Raw genomic sequence first — 10,415 nt, 5'->3', positions numbered from 1 at the left:
ACTAAAGAAAGCATACTCCCTTTAAACTTGCTTATGGTACCAGTAAACCACCTCATTTGCAGTGAGTCATTGACTCCACTTATTCAGTCTATGACCTTCCTACGTTCAGCTGACATCTGTGCTTTTGATGTACCACATATAGTAGCACCTCCAACTTTACAGCATAAAAGTGAGCAGTGTTTCCTATATGTCTCTACTGTGTCATTGTGACCAAGTGGTTTGTTTTTCTGTCACCATCATAAACTCACCAGTTTGTGTTTCCCATCCAAATGTCCTCTAGAAATGGAACAGACTTGGTCGAGGGCCCTGTCTATCACAGTGGAGAGGAATACTGATCGAAGGAAAAATGAGACCGTTCCGGAAACTGGTGTAGAAAGTGCACCTGCTTTGATAATGATAATGGAGACAGATAAACTGAAGTAGGGAATGCAATCATTTCAGGTGCCCTGCTGTAGAAGGTGTCAGAGTGGGACAAAAGATGGCAACCGAACCCGAACTTGTAATGTTCAGGTAACATCGTGATTATCACTAAAGTCAGGTGCCATATCAATTAGGCTACATAGCTGCAAGATGTGTCTCTTAACTGTCTTACAACTCCAACAGCCGTCTTTCTCTACAGATATTGCCTGAGCTGTAGAATTGTAAATTGTAGAATTTTCTATTTTCACTTCAGATTTCCAGCATCTGCAGTATTCTAATTTTTGCCATCTAGCCAATGTTTTTGTGTCCTTTGAATAATGCAGGCATCACAGAATGTTACACAATGAAGATATTAGGATCTTTCTCTTTACAGCAGAGAAGGTTACAGGGAGACTTAATAGAAGTGTTCAATATTAAGATAGGCTTTTATAGAATAGATGAGAAAACATTGATGAGGGTTGATAATGAGAGGAAATAGATTTAAGATAAATGGCAAAAGAACCAAGGGAGAGACGAGATTTTTTTTTTATGCAATGTGATGTTATGATCTGAAATCCATTACATGACATGGTGATTGAAGCAGATTCAATTGTATCTTTCAAAAGGGAATTGGAGGTATATTAAAAAGGGAAGATTTGCAGGGCAATTGGGAAAGAGCTGGGAGTAAGATCAATTGGATAGTCTTTAGACATAGTTGACAGAGGTACTATTGGCTGAATGGCTTTGTTCTGTGCTGTAAGATTCCATAATATGAAAGCTGCTCCCTGGATAACATGTAGAATTATGTTTCTGTTGTTAGGAACTGCCTGACCATTAATTGAGCACTAACCCTAATTATTCGTGCAAGTGTGGTGTTAATATGGACCACCCTCCTGTGCATATTCACACCATGTGAGATACTTTGCACTCAAGGGAACCCTGTCACCTGGTGAAAACTGTTTCCTGTTCAGCTGATACCTCCTCTCCAGAAGAAGAGTGAGGAAGCTGTTGTCTCTCATAATCATAGAAATTTCCATTTGCTTGATAAGTGTGGGCAATGCAGACAGTCTGGTGTTGCAGATGTCTCTTGGGGTAGTTTGGAAAGATACAGTAATATGAAAGCTTCCATGTTATAGGGTCATAGAGAGATACAGCACTGAAACAGGCCCTTCGGCCCACCGAGTCTGTGCCAACCAACAACCACCCATTTATACTAATCCTACATTAATCCCATATTCCCTACCACATCCCCACCATTTTCCTACCACCTACCGACACTAGGGGCAATTTACAATGGCCAATTTACCTAACAACTTGCAAGACTTTGGCTGTGGGAGGAAACCGGAGCACCCGGTGGAAACCCACGCGGTCACAGGGAGAACTTGCAAACTCCGCACAGGCAGTACCCAGAATCGAACCCGGGTCGCTGGAGCTGTGAGGCTGCAGTGCTAACCACTGCACCACCCATGTTGTGGTAATCTTCAGGACCTTCTACAGGAAAAGACATTCCTGGCCCATATCCTGCTTGCAGAACAATTTGCAGAAAATGGTAAACTCTGTTGCAACCTGCTTTATGGAGCAGATGTAACAAAAACAAGTCTCCTCTGACATATCCAGGTATATATGGAGGGATTTATTAATGCAAGTCCTGGAGTAGCCAAAATCTCTGAAGATTTGTTGCACATGCATTTTAGACCTTCATAAAATTCTCTTCCTCATCTCAATAATGCAGCATATGCAGAGTGCGTGAGGGGAGCAGAGAAATTGAGATGGTTAGTGTCACACTAGCAGTTCCCACTGAAAAGATCTAGAGAGGGTAAGAGACCAGAAGAGGAGTTCAAGTGGAACAAGAATTCTGAAGACGCGACAAGAGACCACTATGCAAGGTGAAGACTCTTGACCAAAGAAGTGGGTGTGGAAGCGAAGTCAATAGGGGAAGAGCTCAAAATTCATTGAAGTGGGAGCATAAAGGTATGAAGCTGAGGCATTCTGAACTTGCAGCACTCAATTCTCTAAGTTCCAACCTTAATATTCTCATTAAACCCTCTGACAAGGGTGGTGCTATTGATATTTAGAGAACCAATCTCTCTTCTGGAGGCTGAAAGCCAACTCTTTGATACCTTCTACCTTCCCTGGACTGTCACCTCACCACTGGACATGAAACCATCGTTTCCAAGACTGTCACTGACCTCATCTCTTCTGGAGATCTTCCCTGCACAGCCTCCAACCTCATAGTACCCAAAACCTCATTCCCAGGATTCACAAACAGGATTGCTTTGGCAAACCCATCATTTCAGCCTGCTCTTGCAGAAACTGATTTCTTTCGATCTCACATATTTTTTCTCCACTTGTCCAGTCTCTTCCCACCTGCATTCCAACTCTTCCAATGCCCTCTGACACGTTAACAGTTTGTAGCTTTCTAACCCTGTCTCCTTTTCACCATAGAAATCCAGTACCTCCACAACTCTATCACCACCAGAACAACCTAAGGGTTCTCTCCCTCTTCCTTGAACGGACGACTACCCAGTCTCCATCCACCATCACCTTCCTTCATCTGGCTGAGCTTGGTCTCACATGGAACAACTTCTCCTTTGACTCCACTCACTTTCTCCAAATAAAACATGTTGCTATGGGAATCCATATGGATCCTGCTATGCCAGCTTTTTCATGGGACATGTGGAACATTCTTTATTCCAGTCCTATTCAGATCTCCTCTCTCACCACTTTGTCCAATACATTAATAACTGCATTGGTGCCATTTCCTGCTCTCATCCCAACTTGGAAAATTTCATCAAGTTTGCTTCCAATTTCCACCTTTCCCTTTCACATGGTCCATTTCTGACTCTTCTGTTCCCTTACTTGGCTTCTTTGTCTCCATTGCTGGGGATAGGCTTTCGACCAATATCGACTAGAAGTCCACTGACTCTCACAGCTACCTTGATCACACGTCCACCTACCCCACTTCCTGTAAGGACTCTTCTATTCTCCAGTTTCTCCATCTTTGTTGCATCTGTTCTGATGATGCCACATTCCATACCAGCATTTCTGCTATGTCTTCCTTTTCCTTCAACTGATGATTCCCCACCACCATGAAGGCCCTTGACTCTGTCTGTTTCATTTCCCACACTTCTGCTCTCACCCCTTCCCATCCCTCCCAGAACCATGATAGGGTTCTCCTTGACCTAACCTTCAACCCCACCAGCCTCCATATTCAAGAGATCACCCTCTACCATTTCTGCCACATCCAGCATGATGCCACCACAAAACCTATCTTCTCCCCTTTCAGCAATCCAAAGGAACTGTTCCTTCTGCAACACCTTGGTCCATTTCTCAAACATCCCCTCCCCTTCCTTCGACACCTTCCCATGCAACCACAGGAGATGCATCACCTGCCCTTTTACCTCTTTTCTCCCCATTATCAAGAGTCCCAAATACTCCTTCTCGGTGAAATAGCAATTTACTTATAGATTAGATTAGAGATACAGCACTGAAACAGGCCCTTCGGCCCACCGAGTCTGTGCCGAACATCAACCACCCATTTATACTAATCCTACAATCCCATATTCCTACCAAACATCCCCACCTGTCCCTATATTTCCCTACCACCTACCTATACTAGTGACAATTTTATAATGGCCAATTTACCTATCAACCTGCAAGTCTTTCTGCTATGTCTTCCTTTTCCTTCAACTGATGATTCCCCACCACCATGAAGGCCCTTGTGGGAGGAAACCGGAGCACCCGGAGAAAACCCACGCAGACACGGGGAGAACTTGCAAACTCCACACAGGCAGTACCCAGAATTGAACCCGGGTCCCTGGAGCTGTGAGGCTGCGGTGCTAACCACTACGCCACTGTGCCACCCTGTCAATACTTTCAATTTAGTATGCTGCATTTGGCATTCATGATGCGGTCTCCTCTACACTGGGGAGACCAAATACAGATTGGGTGACCATTTTGTTGAACACCTCCATTCACTCTGCAAACATGACCCTGAGTTTCCAGTCACTTGTCATTTTAATTCTCTGCCCCACTTCCACTCTGACCTCTCTGTCCTCAGTCCCCTACACTGTTCCAATAAAGCTCAACATAAGATCACTAAACAGCACCTTATCTTTCGATTAGACACTTTACAGCTTTCCAGACTCAACATTGAGTTCAACAATTTCAGATCATAACCTTTGTCTACAATTTTTCAGACAGCAGCTGTTGGCAATTGTTCTACTATTTTCATCTCCTCTAGATCCATGTTTTGTTCCCTTCCTTTCCCATTTCCTTTCGCCTTGCACAATCATCCCTTTTGTTATTTAATCTCTCCTGCCTTCCATCCTATCACAGACCTTCGCTTCCTTCCACTTTTCTTTGCCTCTTTACTTGCTGAAAATTTGTGGCCTCTCAAACTTTTTCCTGATCTTGAAGGTAGGAAAAAGCCTACTATGTTTAATGTATCTCTTATATTTTTTTCATGGTCTAGTTCCGACTGATTTCAACACCTTTGGTGTTTTATGACCTTTAGTTCTTTAATAAATTGCTAAACAGGAATGATAGGCGCCAGATCATACTGTCATTTCTAATAGGTATTTTGCGCGAGCCATGGACTTTGTTATACAAACCTTTGGTGTTATGCTCGATACTAACAGGAGCATTTTTTTTTATTTTGCAGTAATTCCCTCTGTCTCTCCCCCCAGCTGTGATCATAAGCCTGTCTTTTAACATAACAACCCTATTATATACATATTATCCAACTAGCTTACTTAATTAATAATCTATATGGATATGTGCCTATCCTTACACTAACAATGTCTTCGACGTTGAAATTTATCCAATGTTATCAATGTCATTGAGGGAACAGGACAGGAATTGTGAGCATAGTTTAAAGCAATTCTGCTATATAAGCCGTTCTGTCTTTGCTCCGTATTAGAATGACGTAAAACATATCTGTAGTCTTAGAAAAATACTTTATAGTATTTTTGACACCATCCAATCAAAAAAGATAACCTGAACTCATAGAAACCAACACGAATTACGTCCATTGTGACTCACTGACTGGGAAAAGATACTGATGAACATTTTGGACACTAAGGGAATCCCTGAGTATGGGGATAGGTCGGAAAAGTGGAGTTAAGGTAGATTAGTTCTGATCTAATTGAATAACTCAAGGATGCCCCAGGGGCCTGCTCCTAGTTATGTCTTTTTAGCAACACAGTTAAATAGGTACTAATGAATAAATTAATGGAGAGTCTTCAGCGATTATGTAGTAACATAATTTAGTTTTACAAGTTTCCGTTCATTGGTGGGGGAGAAGGGTTATTTATTTTATTTTATTTAGATATACGGCACTGAAACAGGCCCTTCGGCCCACCGAGTCTGTACCGACCATCAACCACCCATTTATACTAATCCTACACTAATTCCATATTCCTACCACGTCCCCACATTTCCCTACCACCTACCTATACTAGGGGCAATTTATAATGGCCAATTTACCTATCAACCTGCAAGTCTTTGGCATGTGGGAGGAAACCGGAGCACCCAGAGGAAACCCACGCAGACACAGGGAGAACTTGCAAGCTCCACACAGGCAGTACCCAGAATTGAACCCGGGTTGCTGGAGCTGTGAGGCTGCAGTGCTAACCACTGCGCCACTGTGCGCCCAGGTTAATGATTCCTGAAACATTAGAGTTATTTGAGGATGTAACTAGTAGGGTAGATAGAGGGGAACCAGTAGATGTAGTATACCTGGATTTTCAAAAGGCATTCGATAAGGTACCACATTAAAGATTAATAGGCAAGAAAAGGGCTCATGGTGTTGGGGGTAATATATTAGTGTGGATAGAGGACTGGTTAACAGACATGAAGCAGAGAGTGAGCATAAATGGGGCATTTTCAAGTTGGCAGGCAGTAAATAGTGGGGTGCCACAAGGCTCAGTGCTGGGGCCTTAGCTATTTACATTCTATATTAATGACTTGGATGAAGAGACAGAGAATAATGTATCTAAGTTTGCTGATGATACAAAGCTCGGTGGAAAAGTAAGCTGCGGGGAAGATGTAGAGAGGCTGCAAGAGATATAGACAGGTTAAGGGCAACAAGATGGCAAATGGAGTATAATGTAGGGAAGTGTGAAGTTGTTCACTTTGGTCATAAAAATAGAAAAGCAGAATCTTTTTTAAATGTGTGAAACTGATAAGTGTTGATGTTCAGAGAGAGTTGGGGGTACTCATACAAGGAACGCACAAGGTTCAGCAGGCTATTAGGAAGGCAAATGGCATGTTGGCCTTTATTGCAAGGGAATTGGAGTACAGGAATAAAGAATTCTTACTAAAATTGTACAGGGCTTTGGTAAGACCACACCTGGAATACTGTGTGCAGTTTTGATCTCCACATTTAAGAGAGGATATACTTGCACTGGAGACAGAGCAGTGAAGATTTACTAAGTTGGTCCCTGGAATGAGGGGGCCGTCCTATGATGAAAGGCTGAGTAAATTGGGCCTATATTCTCTGGAGTTTAGAAGAATGAGAGACAATCTAATTGAGACATACAAGATTCTGAAAGGACTTGATAGGGTAGAAGCTGAGAAATTGTTCCCACTGGTCAGGAAATCTAGAACACGGGGACACAGTCTCAGGATAAGGAGCTAATCATTCAGGACTGAGATGAGGAGAAATTACTACACTCAAAGGGTTATGAATCTTTGGAATTCTCTACTCGAGAGGGCTGTGGATGCTCCATCATTGAATACATTTAAGGCTGGTATAGATAGATTTTTGGTCTCTTAGGGAGTCAAGGGATATGGGGAGCAGGCAGGAAAGTGGAATTGAAGCCCAAGATAAGCCATGATCATATTGAAAGGTGGAGCAGGCTCAATGGGCCATATGATCTACTCCTGCTCCTGTTTCTTGTGTTCTTGTATTAACTCCTGCTGAGTATTTCTAGAATATTTGCTTTTATTTTAGATTTCCAGCATCCATTGTATTTTTTCATTTGGTCCTTTATAAGATTTATGATGTTAGAGTCATAGAGTCGTACAGCATAGAAACAGGCCCTTCGGCCCACCTCATCCATGCCAACCATAATGCCTATCTATACTAATCCCACCTGCCTGCATTAATTCCATATTCCTCTACGCCTTGCTCATTCAAATACCTGTCCAGATGCCTCTTAAATTTTGCTACTGTTCCTGCCTCCACCACCTCCTGAGGCAGCTCATTCCAGATACCCACGATTCTTTGTGTGAAAAATTTACCCCTTTGATCCCCTTTAAACCTCCTCCCTCTCACCTTAAATCTATGCCCTCTAGTTTTAGTCACCCCTACCTTGAGAAACAGACTCTGGCTATCTACCCTATCTATGCCTCTCATAATTTTATTTATTTATTTTTATTTAGAGATACAGCACTGAAACAGGCCCTTCGGCCCACCGAGTCTTTGCCAACCATCAACCACCCATGTATACCAATGCTACACTAATCCCATATTCCTACCACATCCCCACCTGTCCCTATCACCTACCTATACTAGGGGCAATTTATAATGGCCAATTTACTTATCAACCTACAAGTCTTTGGCTGTGGGAGGAAACCAGAACACCCAGCGAAAACCCACGCGGTCACAGGGAGAACTTGCAAACTCCCCACAGGCAATACACAGAATTGAACCCGGGTCGCTGGAGCTGTGAGGCTGTGGTGCTAACCACTGCACCACTATACCTCTATCATGCCCCTCTCAGCCTCCTTCGCTCCAGGGAAAACAGACCCAGCTTATCCAATCTCTCGTTATAACTCAAGCCCTCCAAACCAGGCAACATCCTTGTGAATCGTTTCTGCACCCTCTCTAGCTTAATCACATCTTTCCTGTAGTGCGGTGACCAGAACTGCACACAGTACTCCAAATGTGGCCTAACCAACATTATGTACAACTGTAACATGAGGTCCCAACTCTTGTACTCAATGCCTCGGCCGATGAAGGCAAGCACGCCATACGTCTTCTTCACCACCCTGTCTACCTGTGTTGCCATTTACAGGGAACTATGTACTTGCACCCCAAAGTCTCTCTGCTCAACAACACTCCCCAGGGCCCTGCTATTCACTGTATATGTCCTGCCCTGGTTTAACTTCCCAAAATGCATCACTTCACACTTGTCTGCGTTAAATTCCATTTACCAATCCCTTGCCCACTTTCCCAGTTGATCTATATCCTATTGTAACCTTAGACAACCTTCTTCATTGTCCACTATACCACCAATTTTGGTGTCATCTGCAAACTTACTAATCATGCCCCTTACATTCACATCCAAGTCATTAATATATATGACAAACAACAGAGGGCCCAGCACTGATCACCGGTCTCCAATCTGAAAAACAACCCTCCAATGTTCGAGTACTAAAATTAAAAGAAATTAAATTAAAACTTTTTTCTGCCACCCTGCGCGCGCCGCCGCGGTCTCTCAATGACGTCACCCCATGCGCGCCGTCACGGCCTCAATGATGTCACCCCGCGCGCGCCGCTGTCTCCGTGACGTCACCCAAACGCCGCCGCGGCCTGTCAATGACATCACTCCGCCATGTTTCCGGCTCAGCTGCCGTCCAGAGGTGCTGGAGTGTGCGGTTGATCCTGGCCGTCATTGACATAGTAAGGTGCTAGCAGCGTCAAAGCCGGTACATGTAGGCCGTAACATGTAATCTGATGTGTGGGGGCGATCGATATAGAGAAAGCGATAGTTAAAGAGCTACACTGCAGCGAGAGGGGTTACACTGGAGACCGTGCATCAACGAGTTTACTTAGTGTCCCTGTACTGATGCGAGTTGCAGCGTCAATTTGAGGATGAAGGATCCCGACTTGGAAAGAGTGAGTTCCATTCCCACTTTATTCCGAAGTCCAACCGGCTCCTGACTCATGGATTTGGCCTGGTTTACAAGTGAAACTGCTTTGCACCAAAGCTGCAGTTGTGTGTAAATGTGCCCGTTAACACGTGGAGTCGTTCTTCAAGTACAAGTTCCTCGCTGCTGGTAAACTTCTGCTCTGAGCTCGAGCGTCAGGTTTTAAATGTCCTGGGATGTGGGAGTGATCGGTGGTTTTTCAATTACACAGTCGATTGTTGCAGTGTTTTACTGGTGTTTAACAATTAATGCAATGTTTTTATATATTTCTCAAGGTAAGTCCATATGGTTAACATTACTTTTAAATGTAACTGCCTTTAAACATATCACCTGGCTCCTGAAGGGTCTGCCATATGTTTTGCAGTCTTGGTAAGATGGGTACTGTGAAATTAACTTTAGTATTAGAATAAATTTATTTACATTAAATATCTAATGGTTCATTTATATTTATTATATTGCTTGATCAAAAATCATAATGGTTGTTCCTGACTTGGAGATTGTGACTTTTTTTAGATTGTGACTCTTGAGGTGTTATGTGATATGCCAGCAGTGACTGACTAATGTAGCATACTATAGTATCTTGACATTGTTTTAATTTTTGTTTGTGAGCAACTGCACATGAGATAAAATAATTGTTTTTCTATTACATTTTGATAGTTCACAATGTCTAGAGATGAACTTTGTTTTTATTTTCAAAATGTAGGTTGCATAGTGCCACACCTTCTATCCTAAACTAAAAGAAAGATTGTTTCAAATTTCACACTTTGGAGGAGACATTTTTGGCACACTGTACTACTGTCAGAGAACTTGTAATGATAATCCGAGGGGTACAAAAATAACCGTTTAGTATTGCTAGAATATGCCTAACAACTATGTTCTGTCTTCCAATAAATACTTCTACTGAAACCACTTGTACTGAATCTGTAAAACACCATGTCTATATGATGATCTTGTATGTTTCTGTAATCTCACACTCATCACATAGCAAGTGGGCAAAAAATGGTTGTGTGGTCAAATAACCACGATCTCTAAAGGAATAGGTTGGCAGATTCCCTTCTCAGCATTTATTAAGGCGGGGAAGGTATTGTTCAACAAATCTTAACATTTTGGCATTATATTTAAAATAGTGGAAATTGTAT

At 42.7% G+C, this 10,415-nt stretch overlaps 1 protein-coding gene across 6 annotated transcripts in view; it reads left to right on the top strand.

Annotated features, from left to right (window-relative positions):
• The first annotated feature begins 283 nt into the window (after positions 1-283).
• c2h18orf21 (chromosome 2 C18orf21 homolog) overlaps positions 284-10,415 on the top strand; it is an 84,635-nt gene continuing 74,503 nt past the window's right edge. The window contains exons 1-2 of one of the 6 annotated variants that reach the window (XM_068057935.1): positions 284-510; positions 2,132-2,370. The gene's annotated coding sequence lies outside the window, so the exon portion shown is untranslated. Of the gene's footprint in view, positions 511-1,115; positions 2,371-2,429; positions 9,245-10,415 lie in introns of those variants that run through there. The other 5 variants (XM_068057925.1, XM_068057916.1, XM_068057943.1 and 2 more) reach the window with 5 other exon arrangements.

Source organism: Heterodontus francisci, chromosome 2 (assembly GCF_036365525.1).
Source record: "Heterodontus francisci isolate sHetFra1 chromosome 2, sHetFra1.hap1, whole genome shotgun sequence".
Lineage (NCBI taxonomy): Eukaryota > Metazoa > Chordata > Chondrichthyes > Heterodontiformes > Heterodontidae > Heterodontus > Heterodontus francisci.
This window is presented reverse-complemented; position numbering and strand designations above follow the sequence as displayed.